Source organism: Limanda limanda, chromosome 14 (genome assembly GCF_963576545.1).
Source record: "Limanda limanda chromosome 14, fLimLim1.1, whole genome shotgun sequence".
Lineage (NCBI taxonomy): Eukaryota > Metazoa > Chordata > Actinopteri > Pleuronectiformes > Pleuronectidae > Limanda > Limanda limanda.
The window spans coordinates 25,252,306-25,276,537 of NC_083649.1; the positions used below are offsets into that span (position 1 = coordinate 25,252,306).

General features: G+C 40.3%; 1 protein-coding gene across 1 annotated transcript in view; it reads left to right on the plus strand.

Moving 5' to 3' along the window:
- Window positions 1-24,232, plus strand: part of opcml (opioid binding protein/cell adhesion molecule-like) — a 163,388-nt gene that overhangs the window by 88,217 nt on the left and 50,939 nt on the right. The gene's annotated exons all lie outside the window — the stretch shown is intronic.

Consider the following 24,232-nt stretch of genomic DNA (forward strand, 5'->3'; position numbering starts at 1 on the left):
TGTTCCTTGGGGTCATGTTTAACACAATGCTTGCTCAATAAATTCCCACTGAAGCAAGAGAAGACTGGTGGCATACAGCACTCATAGCAACAGTGATAGACACGTGAGGGGCTGGGCCTCAGCAGCTTAAAGGGAAGACTCACTTTGCTGAAAGGTCGGCTCAAATACTTTGTTGGATTTGGACTCTTGCTCGAGGGAACACTGAGTCATCAGGCTTAGCAGAGTCAACCAAGACTTTCAGGAGAAATGCCCTTACAGGGTGGACTGTTACAAAGTAGCGACAGCTCACCAGTCTGAAGGATATCAAGGACGCATCCCTGTGTGATCATCTCTGAACAGAAAGAGTTTGAATAATTGCTAGTGGGTTGCCAGTAAAAAGACTATTTCTGTAAAAAACATAAAGCATGTCCATTACTGTTAAGAAAATCAATGTAACAAGTTGGGGATCCTGGATCCAGATCCAAAATATGAAATGAAGCAGACAAGTCACGGGGAGACAGGGAGGAAACAATAGACTGACAGAAGTGAGAGAGAGAGATAGGATACTCGATTCAGGGACAACGGGTTTTAAAGAGAAGCAGTGGTGGTCAGAAATGTTACATTATTTTGTTGGTAGGACAACATGGTCTGTTCTGTACATACTATGCTCAACAGATTCACTGAGTCTGAGACCCTGATGGCAGGATCATTTAAGAGCTACAACCCCTGAAGCAATTAAAAAGTAAAAGTGTGAAGTTTAGTTTTATGTTGGGATTTTAAGGCCCACACTCTAAAGAGTTCCTTGTCTGGGAATTTAACAGAGCTACTGGACTTAATAACTAAACTACCTATCAACATTAAATAACGTTCACAATTTTGAAGAATAATAGAATTACTGACTAAACAAAATACATTCCAAATTACAGGACATCTCATACAAGAAACTATGCTCAACATGGCAGAAGATATTGCAGAGAGACTGATGAGGTTAAAAAAAATACCCTCCTCTGCGTGATAAAACAAACAGTATTTAATAAAAAAGGCCACAAGACGACGGACAAATGCAATACACAGAATCATTTTCCAACACAGGTTATGTGCCAGTGTTTTATTTCATCAGCGCAGATGCTCACATTGTTGTAGTTATTGGTATTGTTCTTGGTCTGGGTGGCTCTTTAAACACCTACCTATAAACTGTATACTGTAAAATAGTTATGTGGACAGAGGAATGTCGCATCTTTCTAAGCCCTATGAGACAAACTGTGATATGTGAATATGGGCTATACAATTAACATTGATTGATGATTATACCTGTAGCATGAAGGCGTTTCCGTAAGTAAGACCAATTATAAACCAATCTAAATCACTACATTGACAACCAGTCTGTTAAGGGTGCCAACTATACACCTGATCAATTCCCTGCATGGGTAAAAGACCATTGACATTTATTAAAGTCCAACTCTAACTAGCTTTCTTTTGTTATTTCAACAGTGGCTGACAGGAAGGAATGTTTGTCTTGAAGCTAGATCAAGACACATTCCCACCATTAGAATTGGGTTTTACCAGACTGAACAGAGTTGGAACAGTAGGTCAAGCTGTACGAGAAGAAAAACTGTACCTGATGCCCTCTCTCTCACACACACACACACACACACACACACACACACACACACACACACACACACACACAAACACACACACACACACACACACACACACACACGCACACAGAGCACATCAAAAATGCATTCAATGAGGTCTGAAAAGATGGATTGGTAAATCAATTTCAGCATAGACACTCTGTGAACAGCTTTCACTGTCAAGGATGTGACAGCGTGTTTGGGTTCATGCATTCAAATTGTAACACTCCAGTTTCAATGTCAGCACTGTGGCCTTGTTAATGTAAAATTTGAGTGCAAAGACAAGAGGCCTTGAAATTCAATATTCGCAACACGTACATGGCATTAGTTGTACAGTTTAATGTACTGTTTAATTAGTTTCCTGATGCCCTGAATCCAAATCAGCATTCAGAGGATGGACTGTTTATATAGCTGGATATAGTGCTTAGAGAAACAAGGCTGCTTGCTCGAGATACTTGTTTTAATGTTGCATCAAAGAAAAGATGTTTCCCTAAAATATACAAATATTTCTGTTTTGTTCATCTGGATGTTTGACAGCTATCTTTTACAAAGGACACCACACCTACATCTTCGTGATAAAATTAACTTGGTATATAGCTTGCAATGCAAGTTTACATGAAAGAAGCTGTGAACAGACACTTTGTTAATCTCTTAAACACATTGCCAACATAGGTCTGGACCATGGGAAACCTCCGCAATGCTACCACTTTTAACATTTTCTCTGCATCCGTTTTAAATGAAAAGACATATGGCTTTTCCTCAATGCCAGTGCACCATGATATGTTAGAAAGCAAGAGTAATTCAATTCAATCATAGAATATCCTAAATGGACTACAGGATTATCCTCTTTAGTTTTATCAAGCGTAATGTTGTGACTCTGTGTTTTTGTGATTAGGGCTGAAGCCTGTCTGTGCCATAAAGAGGAGAAAAGAGAGAGCATTGGTCCCTCCAATTCAATGCACACTGGTCTAATAAGCTTCAGGGCTCATTATAGAGTAGAGAGAGACGTCTTCCTTTCTCGCAAAATGCAAGTAATGAGGCATTTGAAATATTCCACAACATTAGGATAACTGAAATTGGAGAGTAAGCCCTATAAGCTTTGCTTGTGTAACACATTTAAAAGTGCTTGTTCTTTCCCGAGGCTAGTGGGGATTTCACTTTCAATTTCTCACCTACCAAGCTGCACTGTTTTCATTTCCCTGTTTTGTACAATGGTCATGTTCACATGATGAGCAGATGCTGAGATGTTAAACCTGCTTCCTTGGCTTTCATTCATTTATCTTCCTTGATACTTTATATGCAACAGTGAGGTGAGTAATAGAGTTCAAAGAGACATTTTAAAATCCCATTCTGCATTTTGTGCTACCCTGAGTCCTAATTTTGGGATATGAATGCATACTGAGATATAGAACATGATACAGTGATCTGATGGGTAGGCAGTCTGCTAAGTCTTAAAAGTAAGCCCTGTTAGAGCATATGGGGGCCAGTGCTAAGGAGATTATCTCCCGTTTTAAAGGCGTGAAGCAGTTTAGCCAAACACCCCTCTGGACAGGAAGCTGGTCCATTGCAGAGGCTCAACCCACATCTATCCTTAAAAAGAAATTGCCAAGTGGAGATGCACAGTTCCCTGTTTTTAATTATTCAGTGTGACATTTAACAGGTGAAGTGAAAAACACAAAACAGGCGGGTCAGATTTTTTTATATTTGACATGTGCTGAGCCAGTCCCATCTTTAAATGAGCCTTTCGGTTCAGCTCGAGCATCACACAGCACATCTGTAAATCACAAGCTTTTATTTAGAGCACAATAATCAGGCCCTTTAGGCAGATTCCGCCACATATGTAAAACATGGTATGGTATGTTTGATGCAGGACCTTCTGTAGCACCTTTGGTCAATTTATAGGCTGGTGCAAAGAGGATAAGGAGCAGGATAAAGATAAAGGAGAGAGTGGAGGGAGAGTGGTACTTGCAGTCACCATCTAACAATAGGCTCACTGCCTCTCTCAACAATAAATAATAAACCCACTACTTCCACAAACATCTTTCTGTCTATCTGTCTGTATGTGGATCACATATCCTGCGAACTGTTCAACTTATCAACTTCACACTTGTCAAGTGTATTGTTAGTGGCCCATTGAATGAACAAGATGTCAGCACTCTGTAGCAGGCAGCATGCCTTAACAGTCAGTATGCAGACCAGGTTTAACATGTCTTTCTCTATGTCATTGGATAAACTCACACGGAAACAGGGTCAAACAGCAAGTCGAAATCACTGTCAGATAATTTTAATGATATCATTATTTTTATTTACTCATATCGGACTGACACCCATCTGACTCTCAAGGCACAGATGCAGATCTCCATCACAGCTACAGTATTTTTTAAATCACCACCTGTTTAGCAATTAGTCTTCAAAGGAAAAGCACAACCTTTACTTTGTTGCTGCAATGCTTTATGAATTGCATAGCTTTTATTTTGAGGTCTTGGGTCTGAAAATTGTGACACTTACTTAACAGACCTCTAAAATAGGCAACATGTAATTAAAGAAAATACCACTATTCAAGTAAATCATTCAAACTACGCATCACTAATTATTAGTTCTTTAAGCAAATTCCATTTTATTTTATTTTTTGCAGATATACCAGGAAGGATGAACACTAAGATTTGCAACGTCAATCTGCACCATGGACTGTTTTTAAAAAGCTCTGCAAACAATGTCACCTGCGCAAACAATAGAAAAGTGATAGTAAATTGTAACAGTTTGAGGTAGACTGAGAAGAAATAATTATGAAGTAGACTCTGGAGCATTACCACAGGTCAAGCAAACAGTCCTTTCCATGTTTAGAAAGGGCAATGCAGTAAGAGAGATGATAATTAGCATTAGGCTATGCTAGAAAAATATTGATGTTAACATTGTGCACAATGGCTAAGAAAGTAAGTAGGAATTAACAAGGAAGCTAGCTGTCTTTAAGTTTTCCCTGGCGAGCTAAACTGTATGTTAACGTGGCTCTGATACAATGTCTCATTTGTTAACTACACTTTATAGACATTTACAGTAAGTCAGCTGCAGTACTTGATAGGGTTGGGTACCGAGAACCGGTTCCAATACAACCGGTACCTACCCGGACCGAAATGCAACGGAGATTTCGGTGCCTCATTTCGATGCCTGAGCCAATTGAAGACTGAGGTCTCCGCTCGTCCCGCCTCCTCACACTTCCGCTCCCCTTCCTTCACAGGAAGCGGCGGCTCCCGCCGGCCCCCCCCCGCATGAGTCGGCTGCGGCTGCCAGTGGACAGACTCTTGTCCCCGCGCTGCCCGCCCCGCGTGCGTCAGGGCTCCCGTGCAGGTGTGTGTGGGGGGGGGGGATCTCCTCGTGAGACCTCTCCCCGGCGCTGGCTGCCCCCCCCCGCCGGGCGCATTTCCTCCTTGGCTGGGCTCCGGGACCGGCTCCGGGACCGGCTCCGGCAGGAGGAACGAAGACCACGCCGAGAAATGTTTCATAAAAGCGACCGCATTTTAGGGGGGCGAAGGCGGGGGGCCGAAGCCTGCCTGCGACAGCCCCAGCCGCGGAGACACGGGGGTCTCCGAGTGATGGGAAAGCGACCCTCAGTCTTCATTTGGCTCAGGCACCGAAGTCAGAGTCACGAGTCAGAGTGTGTGTGTTTTGTATTTATTTTTATTTATTTAAAGGGACTCTTACCTTTGTTGCATTTTTACACTTTTTTTGGATAAGGTTAAATTGGTATTAATAAGGTAATGACACTCTAAAATGCAAGACAGACCCACCAGGAGTAAAAACAAACAATTATTTCACTCTCATAATATTTAGTGAAAACTTCAACCAATAAAATTCTTCGGACCGAAGGACCTTATTGGCCGACAGACCTGTCTGTTTGCTGCATGGACATGCAGGTTTTCCGTCTGCTTCTTGTGGCGCATTCGGGCCCGCGTCATCAAGGCATGTGAATGTAAATGTATATAACTTACCGGTGCTTCTGAATCCGAATCCATTGCTTTGGTAAACAAAAACTCACGTGCGTGCGCGGAGGCAGTAGGTTGTAAATAAAGTTTCTTCAAAAAAACACCGCGGATGGGAACGAGGGGGTGGGGCATTGGAGGAAGGCGGGATGATTTGAATGTGCTGTAATTCTCAAATGCAACAAAGGTAAGAGTCCCTTTAAGTATAGTGTAAACTTTTGTTAACAGTTCGTATGTTATTCATAGTTTTAAGTTCAAAAGGGTTTTGTATTTATTTATATTTATAATCTACTTTATACAGTTAATATATTTGGCAATAAAAAAGCCTTTCTTAGTCAAGTATCGTTTTGTGCACTTTTTTGAAAAAAGTATCGGTTCAGGCACCGTTTAGGCACCGGTATCGTTTTAAAAGTATCGGTTAGGAACCGGTATCGGATAAAAACCAAACGATACCCATCCCTAGTACTTGAACAGTGCTCTTTTGGTCAGGGTTTGTGAGTCAATCCAAATATCCTGTACCTGATTGTGTCATTATGTTAAAACTGCAGCTGAAAGTGTCACTCCTCATTGTTGAGCCAGACTGGGCCAGCATCCCCAGAGGAGGAGTTTGACAGGGTGAGAGAGAAGAGCAAGGAGCAGGAGATGATGAGAATCACGAAAGTAAATTCATCATAGCCGAGTGTACAACAATAGATTTTTGAAGGTAATCATCATGTTTGCTAATTTTTTATCTTGATTTCATCATACTCATTGCACGGCTTTAGTATTTGTTGCAACTTTGGTTTATATTTTGGATTTCATATTTTTTGATCACAGTCCAGCCCTGGTTGCAAGGGCGTGGTCAGAGATGGATGGTAGGTTCAGAAGAGCACAGCTGTGATTCTATGCTGGGTTCTGCATAGGTTTAGAAAACAAAAGCACTGTTAAGGTGAGGAAAAGAGCATTGTTAAGGTCAAATAATGTAAAAGAACTGTATGTTTTGTGTTTCATGACAATGGATTTGTTTTAGAGGAGCTTCAACCCTAACTAAGTCTTGCAAGTGTCTGTATATCCATAAAAGAAAGTTTTATAATGCTGCAGTACAGAGAAGCAGGTATTGTATAGCCGGATTTAGTTTTATGTTCGAAAACAAATGTTATTGCCTATGTTGCCAGTTAAAAAAAAATTGCCAGAAGCCGTAATAATTAACAATACTGATCGTGTTTATAGAAAATGTGATCTAGGTGACATTGCATTCACCCAGGAATCTAAAATGATTTCTGTGAGACAGGTATGCAGATTATTCATATGTGGTTTTTCTTTGGTAAGTTAAGTTAACCAGGAATTAGACAAAAATAACCAAATCACTGAATATAAAAATCGTTATTGGTATCATGATCAGTAGTTAGAGTGGTAGTAGTATTTATTAATATATTACACGTAAATTAACTTTTTCAGGTCAGTTTTTCAGGATATCTGACATTCTGTACCGTCTACTCTTCCAAACAATATGTTGATATGTCATAGACATAATCTCAAGGGGTTTGCAAGTTAAACACAGCTGTGTAGACAGTAGTATTGATGAAAGTTGTTCTGTCTCATTAGTTAAACAAGAATATGCTAATTAAGTTTGTCGCACATCAGTGTATAGGTCCTGTAGCTATATTAAATGAAACAAAACCATTGGTTGCCCAGCTCCAGTTTAGCTCAGTGTTAGTGTGACACTCTTGAAACTTGAAAACTTGAAACTTGAAACAAGACACAGGGATTGCTCAATTAAAAACTAGGATATCTACTTTTGTCTTTAATGCTGTGTTGGAAAAATCCGTCCCATGATCGTGTCTGTGCCGATACCAGATCAAAAGAGAAACTGGGGCTGTGTCCCGCATGCAGCTGCCGTCTCAGCTAGACTGCCATTTAGCAATATCGGCTGTTTCCATCTAAGAAACAGCACTTGTATAGCATGTTTATTTAGCTTTGTCTGCTGAGTAATCTAATATGCATACTGGATGCAGGAAAAGGAGGTGGGAATTTCTACTAATTATACTCACACTTAAAACTTATTTTTTAAAAGGCATCAGACCCAACAAAGTGGCCTATTAACAAATACTGTGAATTGATTGATAAATTAAGTAAAGTCAACCGACATATGAAGAGGCTGAATTTAATGGTTTCATATCCAGAAAACATAATCATATTGTGTTGAATATAGGAACTTGTCTTTTTTGGATAAATATTAACTAATATTACTTTTTAGAAATATGCACCTCCATTTGAGTGTTTGTCAAAATGGCCTTAATCTTCTGTGTTTGCTCTGTTATTAAAAATATATATTTAAATTTATAATTTGAGGATAGAATAATAAAACACCCATTTCCCCACCACGTACCTGCCAATTTTTTCACAACTTCCAGCATATTAACTTGCACTTCCAGTATATAACCATAATACTTTATATTAACACAGCACTCAGAGAATTGAAATTCCTCCCTCATCTCAGTTCTAAACTAACTTCTCTTTTTTACGTTAAGTAATTATAGAGGACGCTGTCAGTCCTCATAGATTTATTACTCTGTAATGATCTCTCCTCTCATCCTGACACTCACCTGCTGCTTTCTCTGTCTGAGGTCTTTGTAATACACTTGTGTACTTGTAAAAAGCTGATTAGAAAGCTGCTATACTGTAGAGAAATCAATGTTTCTGAAGTGAAACCTGGTTGTAAAATGGATATAATTCCTTTCCGGTATTACAGTTAATGAATCACCTGATTGAGCAAGAGGGACTGAAGGTACATTTGGATGCTAATATGCTTAAGTTTGCATGGTTGTCACCCACTCTCCCCACTGATATGCTCCAAATAATCTCAATGAGGCTGGGAATACCTATTTCTCCTGCACAGTAGTGCGCAATGACTGGATGAAAGACCAGCATCAGTTGCTTTTAAACTTGCTAGTGCATTTCTACGTCTGGAATGGCAACTTATCAAACATCTTTGGTGTATATGGTCCCCTAAATGAATATTAACCGTCCACATTTGTCAAAAGGTTTTGATAGAATGAAAACCATTTAAGATAATTGTCGTGGTATCTTTGGTTCATAAGGTGACAGATTGATAGTTACTGAAGCACCAAGCGGCACCAATGGGGATTTTCTCAGTATTGAGCTTCATAAGCATTCAGCAGATCTTGTTGCAGACATGGACACGTGAATGCAGCCAGATTTTCCTTCCAATATTTTACAGATTTTTAACTAAGAACCAGGGTGAATGATTGAGGAGGAGTTATATGCAACAGTGTTCTCATTACTGTGTTATTCGTCTCCTTAGAATGAACCCTATTATTTGCAATGCTGCACTACAGTAGCCCAAAGTCAATGAACCAAATTCTGTCTCTACAGAGAGCCTTCCACACCCGTTACCTAAAGACCACCTAAAGAACATTCTTGGAAAGGGAGGGTGTCGCAAGGTGTTTTCAGTAGGGATGGGTATCGTTTGGTTTTTATCCGATACCGGTTCCTAACCGATACTTTTAAAACGATACCGGTGCCTAAACGGTGCCTGAACCGATACTTTTTTCAAAAAAGTGCACAAAACGATGCTTGACTAAGAAAGGCTTTTTTAATTGCCAAATATATTAACTGTTTAAAGCAGATTATAAATATAAATAAATACAAAACCCTTTATAACTTAAAACTATGAATAACATACGAACTGTTAACAAAAGTTTACACTATACTTAAATAAATAAAAATAAATACAAAACACACACACTCTGACTCGTGACTCTGACTTCAGTGCCTGAGCCAAATGAAGACTGAGGGTCGCTTTTCCATCACTCGGAGACCCCCGTTTCTCCGCGGCTGAGGCTGCCGCAGGGGGGCTTCGGCCCCCCGCCTTCGTCCCCCTAAACTGCGGACGCTTTTGTGAAACCTGTCTCGGCGTGGTCTTCGTTCCTCCCGCCCCGAGCCTTTCCAAGCCGACCCGGAGCCGGTCCCGGAGCACCGCCACGGAGGAAATGCGCCCGGCGGGGGGGAGGGGGGGCCAGCTAGAGCCGGGGAGAGGGCTCACGAGGAGATACTCCCCCCCCACCTGCACGGAAGCCCGGACACACGCGGGAGCCCGGGGACAAGAGTCTGTCCCCGGGCTCCCGCGCCCGGCGGCCCCGCGGGAGCCCGCCGCTTCCCGTGAAGGAAGGAGCGGAAGTGTGAGGAGGCGGGAGGAGCGGAGACCTCATTCTTCGATTGGCTCAGGCACCGAAATGAGGCACCGAAATCTCCGTTGCATTTCGGTCCGGGTAGGTACCGGTTGTATTGGTACCCAACCCTAGTTTTCAGTTGGTTGCAATCTGCAACCTTACCACTGGTAACTAAATCCTACAAGTTACACCCTTGTTAAACTGGGGTCCTGAGTGTGTACCCTACAAGTGTCAACAACCCTAGAACACTTTTGTGCCAGTCTAGCAAACAGTCTTCCAACTGAAGATTCTTAAGGGATGCTCTATAATTTCTTCTTCTAAATTCACAGTCGTGTGACATACTATCTACATTTAAACCCATCAAAACCAAAAATTTGTTATTTACATTTGCATCAGTATCCATCAATCATCTATACTGCTTATGCTTTAAGTGTCATAGAGGGGCTGGAGATTGGGTGAGAGGCGGAGTGCACCCTGCACAGGTTGCCAGTTTATTGCTGGGCTGACACAACAATCATCCATTCTTATTTTTACACCTACATGCAATTCATACTAAACTCAACCTGCATGTCTTTGCACTGTGGGAGAAACAAGAGCATTGGCGTAAACTAAGTTAGGCAAAGGGAGAACATACAAACTTCATACAAAACATGACAGGTTTGAACCCCGAACTCCCTTGCTATTGGTGCTTACTATTTCACCACTGTGCGTGCAGCCAAATAAACTATAAATATTGTTGAAAACCTGAAAATTTTTCAAAACATTTTGAAAAAATAAGAAGCTTGAAAGTGCCATGGGTGGCAGTGGCCCAGATGGACGAGTTGTTTGTCCAGAAGGAGGGTGATTTAATACCTGGCTCCTCCAGTCCGTCGACCTTGGGCAAGACTCTGTACCGCATATTGTATGATGCAGTGTGAGAATGATGCACTGTGTGTGAATGTGACTTGTTCTGTGTCAATAATAAGATGAGAAGAGCGCTGGATTAATCCAGTCCATTTATCTCCATGGTTGTTTGTTGCATAAGCAAGTACCTGTGCGCGCAAAATCCAACTGAGATATTTGAAATCATCAGACTGTGCTTGGAAATATAATAATTGCAAATGGAAAGTATAATACACTGACACTATTATCAATGGATCCATGTTTCTTGTGGCCATTGAGATGAATAGCTCCTGAAGGCAGAATCTGACACGACGGATCTGCCGAATTTGCAGTGCCTTTTTTTAGCTTCTAGGGATGTTGATCAATTTTACTTATTACACTTGCTGTAAATCTGTGGTTGTACTTATTGGACTGTAAGCCTCTCTCAATAGAGCTCACAATGTCCAAGTAATATCATGTAATACATCCCATTGATTTCTTCCATTATCAGTCCCTCAGTTAGAGTTAGCATGCCAAGAGTAAGTCTTCTATTACAGCCTGAAAGATGTGTATTTGTAGATCGTGGGCATGTATTACATGAAAGATCATTTGCATGACCTTTATGAAACGTAACACGAGCAGAGCACTCATCAGTGAAGCCAAACTCATTCCTTGTAGTGGATTTAACCTGATACTTTGTATTCATATGGGGAATACACTGATGTCCTTTTCAGTCTTGGTGTGTTGGATGAGTGTCTGATCCTGATCTTCCTTCTTCGGTGACCAGTCAGTAACATTCTCCTCATGGGAGATTATAAGTGGATCTCTCCAGTGCCCCCTTTTTGCTTCTAGGCTCAGTAAAACAGGAAGTGAACAAAAGAAGGGCTCACCTAACACTTTGATAATATCAAATAGCCAAGGATATGGCTGCTTTCTTTTGTCTTTATAATTGCTTCAATTTTCCATGTCCTTCTGCCTGACAAGTGCTGAAGTATGGACTGTTTTCTATTTGGGGAAACTTTCAGTTCTTTAAAGATGGGAAGGAAGTGGATTTCTCCATTATCTGAAAATCTTTGTTAATTAGGAGGGCAAAAACATTTTTTAAGGGCTGCTGAATTTTCTCAACAGCCTCTGTTTTAAATATCATTGTCTTGGAAAATTTCAACATAACAAGAGAACAGTGTCTTTTTTTTATTGTACACTGCAGTGCCGTAAAATGTCCTTGATTTCTCTGGGTGTCGTGTCGCTACGCAGTGTAATTGTTATACCTGCTATCCAGATTTCCAGGAAGTGGTTACATGCTGTCAACAGACATTGTGCATTGAAGGTCAGATTCAGAATTCATTTTTCTACTGACTCTGACAAAAAAAGAATGGTTCCTATAAAAACATTTTACTTTGTGGTTTTATCGAGCTCGTAGTAAGTGTTGTAGTCAACTGTCGACTCAGCCATCCATACAAACCCATACAATCTGTAGATGCAAATTTCAAGGTTGTGGTGAAGGTACAGGACAAAGAGTGAAAACAATAGTGTTTGTTTGAATTGTTGTTGCTGCACCTTGCCTCCACCTGCACAAGAATACAAATGTTCAGCAAGATACTCTCCTGGTGCACTTCAGGATGCATTACATTTTAATTTCGCACAACCCTTAAGATCTGTTGTGTGAAAACATGACTGCAGGCATGAAAAGATAGAATACAGGGGAAGCATAGTGGGAGAGACCAAGAATGAGGATAAGATGTTATCCCCAGAGAGGTTGTTCTGCCTCGTTCCATTTCTAAAGCAGACATTCATGTCACACTGTTTGTTATTTCATCTATATGCTGACTGGAAATGTTTTGAATTGGAGTTTTACAAAATAATCAAAGCATGGCCACAGCAACCAGGCCTGCTGCACAGCCCTTCCCTGCCAAGGCCAGAGACCCAGGGACCCAGGACTCTCCACATTACCCACCAGTTCCAGGCCAAAGTTTTGCGAGATCTTACAAAAGAACAGCATTTTAGTTTTTTAACTATCTTCAGACAAGGCAGGAAAAAAGTGTTAGTGGTAACCAAAGTGTTACTTGCCACTTGAAACCAACTTATCGCTAAGGAGTTAATGTGTGGCATGATGTTATCAGACAGTAAATTATATATTTATCCTCATACACAGACCGTACACATAAATTGAGGGGCTGTTGCTCTTATGAATCAATCAAATTTTATTTGTATAGCCCATATTCACATATCACAATTTGTCTCATAGGGATTAAAAAGGTGTGACATCCTATGTTCTTAACCCTCAACAAGAGTGAGAAGAAACTACCAAAAAAAGATTGGGAAAAAACCCCTCAGAGAGAGCCACATGTGAGGGAACAGAAACCGTTTTTAACATAATGGTGTCAATGTTTAAAGTATTTATACATAAGAAAATGTCTGACAGGTGAAGGGAGTAGCAACAAGTGAAATGGAGGAGTTATTGTCAGAAATTGTAGAATATATGTGAGTAGCAATCTTGATGTAATCATAGTCCATGATCAGCCACAAAGATCAGTCATCACTATCCTTGATTAGGATCAACAATCAGGATCCACAATGCACCAGGACTCTGGGGAGGAAGTAAAGTCAGTAAAATTATTGATGAGACATTAATGTATGAATGAAAGAGAAGCTCCATGTGGCATGTGCCCCCTGACTTTCTAGACCTATAGCAGAATAACCAAGAGCTGGTCCAAGACAGACCTGAACAAGCTTTACCTATACGTTTTACCAAGAAGGAAAACCTACTCTTAAACATAGAGAGTGTCTCTGCCTGAACTGAAACTGGGAGATGATTCAGATGGAGGGGTTGGTGAAGTGCTTGAGTCCACACAACACTTTTGGAGTTTTTGGGGTAAACAGTGTAGCAGCCGAATCCAAAACAATTGAAGACATCTGTGACCTATCTTCAGACGTATTAAAACAACAGAAAAAAACATGCCTCCATACTGCTCGCGTGGTGTCATCCAAGTGTCCAAAAACTCGACATTCTCGACATTAGCATTTCTGACCACCCCTGAAAGAACCTCGTCGGAAGATATCAGCGGACATTTAGGCTTAAAACTTGGGTGAACTATGGCTTTAAGGGCCTTGTAGGTGAGGGGGTTATTTTTGTTTATTTATGTAGTGAAGCTAATATAGGAGAAATTAGATTTTTTATCCGGGTTCTTGTCAGCACATGTGCTGCAGCGTTTTGGACAAACTGCTGAGTGTTTAATGAGTTACTGCTAAAGCACCTAATATGGAATTTCATTAAACAAATATGGACGTTACAAAGATGTGGACAAAATGTTCTGCACCTTTTTGAGACAGGAGGTGTCTGACTTTTGAAATGTTACGCAGTGAAAGAAGTCTGTGGGGGACGGCAGTGAGATCTGTGGGAGTCCCACAGTGCAGAAGGACTGAAAGAACAGAAGATTCAAACTTGCTACTATAGGTCATATAGCAAAACAAATGTAAGATGATTTAAATAGGGGAGGAAAATGCAAAACTTGTCTGTCCTCCATCTTAAAATCATATGTGATGCCTTTTGCTTTGGCTATGAAGCCAAACTAGCAGGGTTGAGCCAAATACTTGGATGAAATGAGTATCCAGTACGGATTATGTACTTTTATTGACCACGAGTACCATCCGAGTAAAATGTGTCAATATCCGTACTCATGATGAATGAAAATCCTCATTGGATAGCTGTGTCCACATCATTACTCCATAGGCCAGCCACACACAGAGCTCTTCCCCCCCACAGAGCCTATAAAAAGTTTACTGCAGCTGCGCCAGCAGCGCCACACAACACAATCATGTCGTTGTCACAGCCACTCTGTCCACAGGGATACTAACGTATAACGTCGTTATCTATGATCATATATTCTCAGCACCCACTGGCCGAGTCAGAGTGCACCCAGCCCAGCTAGACGCACACGGCGCGACCACTCCTCTCTCTCCTATACAGATACAGATAATAGTGTACTCGCTCATCCATACCTAAGAGCTTTAAGACTCACTATAACAGTGACTGCATTATTTCACTGTAGGAGGTAGATTGTACAGCTTTACTAAGGTAAGAGCTACACACTTAAGTTCCAACTGTTACGTTTAAAATTATAATTTAGCATTTGCTTTGCTATCATTCAATAAAAATTGGATTTTGAAGGTCATCATTTTGCCACTAAATAGTAGACAATAGATCTTAAAGATAAGATACGATTAGAGATTCCCTATTTTTGAGGCTGCTTTCAGTATGTTAATTCAACTAGCACACTCAAAGGTTGGCTACAGAAACACTGTCTTATGCATCTAGACACGAGGATGTGTGAGATGGGTTAGCATAAATGATCTATGTTTAGGAAGATGAAAAAGGAAGAATATACTACAGTAATCTACTAAAATTGTATGAGAGAAAATTTGAATAGATCTACTCTAGAATTACCGCATTGCATCTGTATGCCTTATCGAACCAGTACCGTTTCTTTCTATATACATTTGTTTTCCAGAGTCATAAAAGATCAGTGTGACCTTTAGTTTTGACCAGTGATCTAATCTAATATGTTCATCTTTGAGTCCAAATATCCACTGATAAAAAGTTGAAGAAATTTCCCCAGGATATATCACATTTGTTTTGAGAGGTCACAGTGACCTTGCCCTTTGACCACCAAATTCTAATCAGGTCAATTCACTTGTGGTAGATGTAATTAAATCCCCTATGGGCAGACATTATCACCTTCACAGGAACATGAAGTCAAAATGACCTTGATATGTGACCTTAAGGCCCCAACATCTAGTCAGTTCATGTTTAAGCCCATGTGAATGTTTGTACCAAATTTGAGGAAATTCCCTCAAGGCGAGATTTCACATTCACGTACGAACATACAAATCGACATACAGACAGATGGACAACCCAAAAACATAATGCCTCCGGCCATTGGCTGTCGGAGGCTGAATTATTGGCTGTGAATAGTGACAGGTTTAAGGTGCAGAAGTCAGGAGATATATAAAAAGGTCGACCAACACCGCTACCCATCGTTGTCAGCTCATCAATTAAATGAACACATGGCTGGAAGTCTGGATTTACAAGGAATTAAAGGCACAGCCATCTCAGCCAGCGTGTATGTGGTTCTGTTCTCATGCTGATCACAAGGTAGTATATTTATGCAGTGCATCATACCCTGCCATTTGGTTTCACTTCAGTGCCGCTGTCATTACTTTGGACTGGATCCTGGAACACACGATGCAATGGGTCCCAAATGAAAAGCTGCCTTTGAACTGAGAAGGCTTGGCAGTTTGAAGGCATGTGTTGCCGCTTGTGCCTTCTACCAGCCAGTGGGAAAATCTAACCTAGTTTATTTCTACCACACCAAAGCATGAGCAGCCCCCTAAGTGTTTTATCATACTTCCCAGGCTGGAAGGTTTGGAGCTCTTTCTTCTTCTGTCTCCTGGAGCAGGGCATGCCTCTGAATTAACAATAACCACTGACAAGAACACTGAATGTAACCAAGATATCTGTCGTGAATGTCTATTGTCCCAAGATGAGATGGCAGATTGGAAAACTCACTTGACAGTGATTCCTTTGATGTTTCAGTTGCATAGTAATTTGTTATGAAAGAAGAGTTAGCATCCATTATGGATTTGGTGAATGTTTGCACAGGAGCAGAGGCTTTGATGTGAGATGTCAAAGGTTCAGATTCAACCTACAATGATCTGGAGCACAGATTCTTTATGTTCATTCATATTTATCACAAATCATATTTTTGGTTTGCTTATATTTTTGTTGTGACCTGTTCATTGTGATTAAAATGCAGCTGTGATTCAAAGTCTTTGCTGTTGTCCTTAGTGGTGTTTAGAATCTTGCAAAATCATACTTGATTGAGTGCATTGATGGATATAAAGTATGAATGTGAAACTAATAGATGTGTATGGGAATAAGTTAAATTGCTCAGTAAACTACCATGTCATTGATATTGCAATTGAATTCGTCATCATTCAAACATCCATTTAAACAAAAGTTATTCAACATACACAAACCATATCTTAATCAATAATAATAATAATAATAATAATAATAATAATAATAATAATAATAATAATAATAATAATGGGCATCCTATTGAGACCTGGCTGAAACACAGTGGCTTGCTTAGTTTTGTGAGATCTTGCAAAAGTACACTTTTTTTTTTTTTCAACCATCAACTTTGTTTTTCTCCATGTCCCTTTGGGGGCTCTGTAAAAATCCTTCGCCTTTGCTGACCTCTTTCATTGTGAAGGAGAAACACTTTTGCTCAATTTACTTGAGCAGTTCAAGCCCCTCCTCCTTCACCAAGGGTGAGCCCAGTCATCCTTTTAAGAAAGCACCATATTCTTTCTCCCTGTTTCTGCAGTCGTATTCCTTTGCTCATTATCCATAACCCATGACCATGTAAGAGGATTGAAATGTACGTTTAATATTAACTTGAGAGCTTTGTCTTCAGCCTTAGTTTTCACTCAATATCATGCTGCCTATGGAAACAAGTCCCCAAGATAGTTGAATGCCTTTGTCCAATTCAATTTCAACTTTTTTAACTACCCTTAAAAAGTCAATGCCCTCTGACATAAAGGGTGTTGACCTCTATCCCTGCAACTTCTTGGCAGGATAAAGTTTTGCATTTATAGATTTTCAGCCAAGCTAGTGCCATGTCAGTCTATTTCTAAAGCTTGGTCCACACCTTTGGTCCGTAATAATATATTTCTGTGACCACTGGAAGCTGGATGGTTTGGCATGAAATCATTGGTTACAACATTCTTTTGTCTACTGGTTGGTTCATCTGAGCATTGAAGTCTCAGAAAGCCTCCAGTGAGGCAGAAGACTCTTAGCCTTTGCGTTTGTCTCTACAAATTCCCAAAACATTTGCTGCTTGAAAGTTTCCATCTCATATACAGAGTAATGAAGCAGCGTCGGATTATTATTCTTACTATACTAGATTTCCTGGCAGCAACACACCAGGTCCAGCTACAAACCAAATAGCCCTTTATACTCCTTTGTTGTAGACAGGCATGTTGTTATAGATTTTACAGCCTGTGTAGCTACAAATAATAAACGTTTAACCACTCAGGGATAATACATCACATACCCAGAGTGACTTTTGCAGGTAGGCAAGCACAGTCATACAACCTACTGCTCCATTTAGCAGTTTACAACACCAATGGGAAAATAGAGCAGACTAAATCATACTTTGCAGTTGTAGCTGGCTGCAAATCTTTATGAACTTCAGGGCCTGTTCTGCCTCATGACTGTTATGCCTGTTTCCCTTGTGCGCCTAGCTGCCTTCTGCCTGGACATATCCACCTCTCTGCATTCCTGATGAGGAAGAAAAACAATTCTTTGGTGATCTTCAAAATATTTGTATCAACATTAAATATTCATTATTGACACGCTCCCAGGTGAGGATGCAGAATGTTGTATCGTCCTGCTAATATACTGTCTTAAACTGTGCAGACACACTGCAGATCTTAGTCAGAGAACACTGCACCTTGGTTAGCAGAGGAGAAACGATGTCACACATGCTGACCAAGGTGATTAGTAAGACCGGAGCCGGTCCTGACCTGCCTGTTACCATGAGCAAAATTCTACTAAGGGGCATGCTCCCACCTGACCTGTGAGCCATGTAAACCATTTGCCATCGCAACACAGTCACACCTGACACCCCAGTCCCCCACCACCCTCCTCCCCCCTTCAGGACAGTTTGCTCCATCTGTTGGTCTAAGAATGAGTAGACCTGCACAACAGAATGAGGTACAAACAAATAATATTTATTAAACAGAATATTTTATACAGAATTCCGAGATAAGATTAACTCAACTAATAAATTAATAAAAATATAAATTGCATTAAATTAAATTAAACACTGGGCTTTTCCTAAAGAATGAGCTGTGTGATTAGCTCTGGCTGTATAACATTATAACTGATCTCATAACATGGGAACCTAAGTCAAAGGCAGTAGCTTTGTCAGATATACCTCGTTTGATTCACAAAGTAAATGTGCAATTCAAAATAAAGAATGAATTAATAGTATTGGCTCCAACGTTTGTTAACAGGCCACCATCATGTATGCAAATACAAATAGTCAAGTATATAGAAATCTGAGAAGCTAAGAAAAGGCTGGAATCAAGCTTCCCTTGACAATAGCCGACTGTGCACACAAGAGAGCATTAGATAACAAAATGAATAAAACAGGCAACATCAGATAATGTAGGTTCAACACACTATCCTTGGATCAGATGTAGCGACAGACATTTTTTTCATTTCCGTATCATCCTCATTGATGTCAATGTTTTACTTTTACTTTTCTAGTACTGCCTGTCTTGCTGGCCATGTTGTTGCCACTGAACTAATATGACCAAAAATCTATGCTTGTGAGTGCTTCTAAAACTCTCAACAACAGGATGGAGCATCACAAACTCATGTTTAACCTGTAAACATCAAACAAGACAGTTGATGTAAACAACAAAGAATGCTGTACTTTTAATGTGCAGTGCATTATACATCCAGGTTCTCTTCTCCTTATCTTCATATAGTTTCACCACTATAAAAATATAGTATTTAGTAAATATAGACTTTTTCTGCATGTATGTTATTGTATCAATATCAGTGCAAACCGTCAAATTATATATATTATTATATAATACACATTGAGTTCATGTGATAAAACTCTTGTATTTTCTTTATTTTCCTGTGATTACACGTGTGCACTCCCAATACTAACTTTTCAAATTTGCTTTGAAACTTTTATAGTATTGGTCTGACCCTTCAAACCCAGTTTCTTGAAATCCCTTCTCATTCATATGAAGGAAAGTTCCAACACACTTTTCTATTGTTGGACTGCAGAATAGCCATCAATGTTTGATTCATATTCTGACAGACACCAATGTACGATACTGTACAAGGTATACTACACCATCCTGTCTTTTGTGCTTAGCAGATTATAACACATTGTTGCACTTGGGCCCTGTATCTGGTCTTCTCTCTGTGAATGAAGCACATTTACCAACACAGTGACAGTTTATTTATATATATATTTATAAATATTATTACAAAGGAGTCACATTAGGCCTGATGTTAAATAAACACCCAGGGAGAGCATCCGTTTCCTCTTTGGGCAACCTCTTGATTCCATTTTCTAATTAATTACTGGCTGTAACACCTTGGCTGTGCCGACATGAAGACTGACGTGTCCCCAGGCCCCCAGTCACATCCACCAGCAGCAGTCCCGGCGGCAGGGGAGCTGTGTTTTTAATCACCTGGCCACTGGCATTATCAAGCTGGAGGAGCCATCACCCGCTCTGCACACAGATGCTTGTTCATTCATCTCTGCCGGAGGTCAGTGTGGCTGAGAAAGTGGTGCCTGCTGTGTCCTGAAACTGCCGCGCTTCATCCCTCCACATTTAGAGCCTCTTAAAGGCACCACATGTTGCATTTTACCCTCAATGAATCATTACCACATTAGTTCTGTGGCATTTGTCTAATTTGTGTAAACAAAAGACGATTGTGTAACAGCCTCTCCACTTCATTCTGCTACCATGCAGGTTTGGCAGGAAATCCCCTAGCCCGTTTAACAGCTTTATACCTGCTGCATGGAACATCAGAAAGTGTTTGGCACATAATACACATCATTACTCCGGTGTCAGTCTTTAAAGCAGTTTGAAAATAGTTGTGAAGAGCCAGAGACTGCAGAGTGCGGAGCATCTCACTCGGCCATTTGTGTTCACACGTGCACCTTCTGCGGAGAATATACTGAGGTACTGTGGAGTTCAGTGTCTGATATCAGCTTTACAAACAAGATGAATAAGATCAGAATGAGAATAACGATACATAACCTTATCGCTGTGCATCCTGCAAACAGCTTTGTGTTGCTGTGTGCTTTGATGTTCCAGCCAATTTACAGCTACTATACATTGAGTGACTTGGTATTGTCTCAGGTGGGATATTCCATTCGCCCACAATGAAAGAAGTGGGGAAATATGGATTGGTCATACCTCTATAAATGTATGTAATACTCAATGGTTATGCTAAATCATTGCTAATATCAGCAGAATATTGATTTTAATGTCAAGTGGGTTCATACTTTATGTATATGTTGAGTACTTTGATCTTGGTGCCACCTTTTTTTCCACTCATTTCAAAACAAAACCACATGCTGTCAGGAAACAGGAAACTGCTTTTGTCCACAGTGGTGCCAAAATCACAGAACATGAATTGTTCCTTGTAGGAGCTTAAAAAGAATATCTGAGTCAGTTCAGAGAACAAATGGTTATCTTGTTCAAGGTTCCACCATTGTGGACAACAAATTTGTTCAAAACAACATTACTATGCTGCCAATATCTGATTGTTAAAGAACAAAATTTTTTCGGTCTTCGGGTTCTCAGCAATGAGCTGAAAAGCCACTTCAACACACTGACAAGAGAAGAGAAAAGAGAAGATGTTAAACATTAAATCTGATTTGACTTTCTTTTCAACTTTTGAATGGTTACATGCACAGAAAAAGTGAATGCAACGATGAATCTTGTATTGTATCCACTCAGCAGAGGTAAAGTGAAGTGTTGCAGAGGAGGCTCTATAACTAAAGAGGAGGCTCTATAACTAAAGAAAACTGTGTGCCACATCATGTGCAATTTGCTAAATTATTGAACATCTGTCAGGAAACGTTCTATTTATTTTCCCCTTAGAATTGATTATGAGAGTTTGCATAAAAGGCAACAACAATGCCTAAACTTTGAAATTACATTTTTCGATAACTTGCCTGTTTTGTGGTAGACACTTAAATAATCAGGGGGTGTGCAGGAAGGGAAAGCAAAAGTCCTGCTACTTTGAGAAAACACTTAACTTAACTTAACTCTACTTTACTGACCTCCAGTATCGTTACCTCCCACGTTGCTGCAATGATGAGGCAACCCAGTCCAGCGAACTGACATCACTGCTGAGTGTGGTTATTGGTCTTGCAGATCTCTCACCCATCACAAAGTCTGGCTCTGGTCAGAGACGAGTACAGGCACAGCTACAAGGACAGTGAACCACTGCATTTCACCTGGTGTAGGGTTTTCTTCTTAAAAATGTATTCTCAAGCATGACATCAATTTATTGCCCAAAGTGAATGTTTCTCTTGCCTCCTTAAAACGCAATATGCAAATGAATATTACTGATTATTTAGTTCAAGCATCTAACTAAGTTTTGATATTTTATGAAAATAAATAATTACCTGGATTTGAACGTTTGATGGCTTTGAATTTACTTATTGCTAATATATGAATGACAATGACAAATGTACTTCAACTTGACCCAACAACTTAGAAAAGTCCCAATTTAAATAAGAAAATACCAGCTCACACATTATGCTGCGTACTTGATAAATTGTGGGAGTATGTGCACCACATATTTCAATCAGGAGACACTTCAATTGAAAGTTGAACTTTTTCTTTTGCCATGCACACCAAGAGGGGACCTAAATGTGATATAAATGGAGTTATAATGATTGGAGTGGGTGAGGTTATGTAGAGGAAACTCCCCTGGAGTCTGGAAACTGGCCATGGTGGTTGAGGGGATGAAGAGAATCCTGAAGATGTGAATGTAATGAGGAGGGGATGTGGATATGAAGACTGGAGGTGAATGTGGTGGAAGAGGTTCACAGCTAATCCCCAAAATGACACCTGGCAGCGAAAGAGAGGAAAACAGATTTTAAGTTTGACAGTAGCACTATGATTGACTGATTGAGATCGTGCCTAAACCTCACTGAATTACCTACAAAAGAGAGAGAGAGAGAGAGAGAGAGAGAGAGAGAGAGAGAGAGAGAGAGAGAGAGAGAGAGAGAGAGAGAGAGAGAGAGAGAGGTAAATAAATGAGCCACAACATAACACAACACTGAGCTTCATTACATGAGTTTATAGATGTTATTTCTAAAACTGTGTTCTTGTGTCCGGTGAGGCAATTTTGATTATTGGAATAAGGAAATAAAGTCAGGCGGCATTAATGGGGTATATTATTAATTGGCTCATCTCAGCATTGGTCCTCGTAATAAATTGGAATAAATGTTGCGTGTAATTATCCTTCCCATACTACTATTAATTTTGCCATCAGTTGCATTGATATCATCCAGTTTTGTGAATGGGTGCATCTTTAATGTGTTAATGTGTCTGAGGAGAAATGGAGCATACATCTCTGGTAATTACTTAAAGGGAGACGGCGATCTAATTTGACCAACAATAGAATTGCAGAGGCGCTGTTAGTTTAACTGAATCATATTAGTGGGTTACGTTTTAAATACTGGTTCCATGTGTACAGCATGTTTTTGTGTGGTATTTGGAAAGTGACCTGAATGAAACCATTGACCAGGTTTGAGCAGAGCAAACTAATTGAACTAGGGCTGCTGCGATTAGTCGAGGTCATTGATGACATCGACGCTGAAAATGCGCAGACATCAATATTTTAAATCTACGCATCTTTTTTTTATTTTATGAATTTACTTTTTCGATTTCTAAAACGTTTCATTTCAATTCATTATAACAAATGTTCTTCTTCAATATCACTACATAACGCTAGGTTTACACCGGACGCCAAAGCGCAGCGCTGCGCAGGCACCTGGTTGTTCACAAGGGACGCGCATATCTCAGCGCCGGTCAGCCCGCGATTCTGCTTTCTCTGCTTGTTGTTGTATGTAACCCGTTCAATGTACTGGTTAGGGGGTAAATGACGATGGTCTTCATAGCCCCCCCGACCCCTCTCTTTCTCTCTCTGTCTATCTGCTTGTGTGCTTGTAATGGATGGGCAGAGGGGGACATTGTGATTGGAATTATGTGATTGGGGAAATTAAAACTCCAGGACAACAGAAGGGGAATAGGGGAAAGTATGGGATGCATATTTGATCATTTATATCATGTAAAATATGTCATTAATATTGTTTCAAATAATTTTTCAGTGTGTTTCCTGGCTGAAGCCCCTCTGTTGGTATGTTGTGGACCAATAGGAGGAGGCAATGAATGTGGGGGGAGGGGTTAGACACGGAAGTGAGGACCCGAATAAAGATGTCAACATTAGTACACAGTCTGTTTCACGCACATTATTAAGCAAACACGACAGACTCAACACCGAAACCATCGGTGCAGGGAGCGAGGCGCACTGCGGCGCAGGCCATGTGAACCGCACAAAGTTTTAACAGGGGGGCGGATAGGAGGCGCCGCCATTCCTTGGAACTGCGCGGCGCTGCGCTTCGTAAATGAAACGGTCAATTTGATTTTTTTGGAGAAAAAATAATCTTTTAGACTAATCGACTAATCGGTAAAATAGTCGACAGATTAATCGATAGAAAAATAGTCGTTAGTGGCAGCCCTAAATTAAACCACTAAATTCAAAGGTCAACTGAATGCAGAGCGGCACACACTCAAGCTCTGATCTGCTGACACAGACCTGATATCAGGACACTGCATTATGACCACATTAGTGGTGTGTTTATATGTGTTTTACCATTTAAGTTTTAAAGATTTTAAAGTTGTTTAAATAAATCATATGTGCCCAATTGACATGGATTATTTGTCATGCAGACATAAAATACTCTCAACATCATAACAT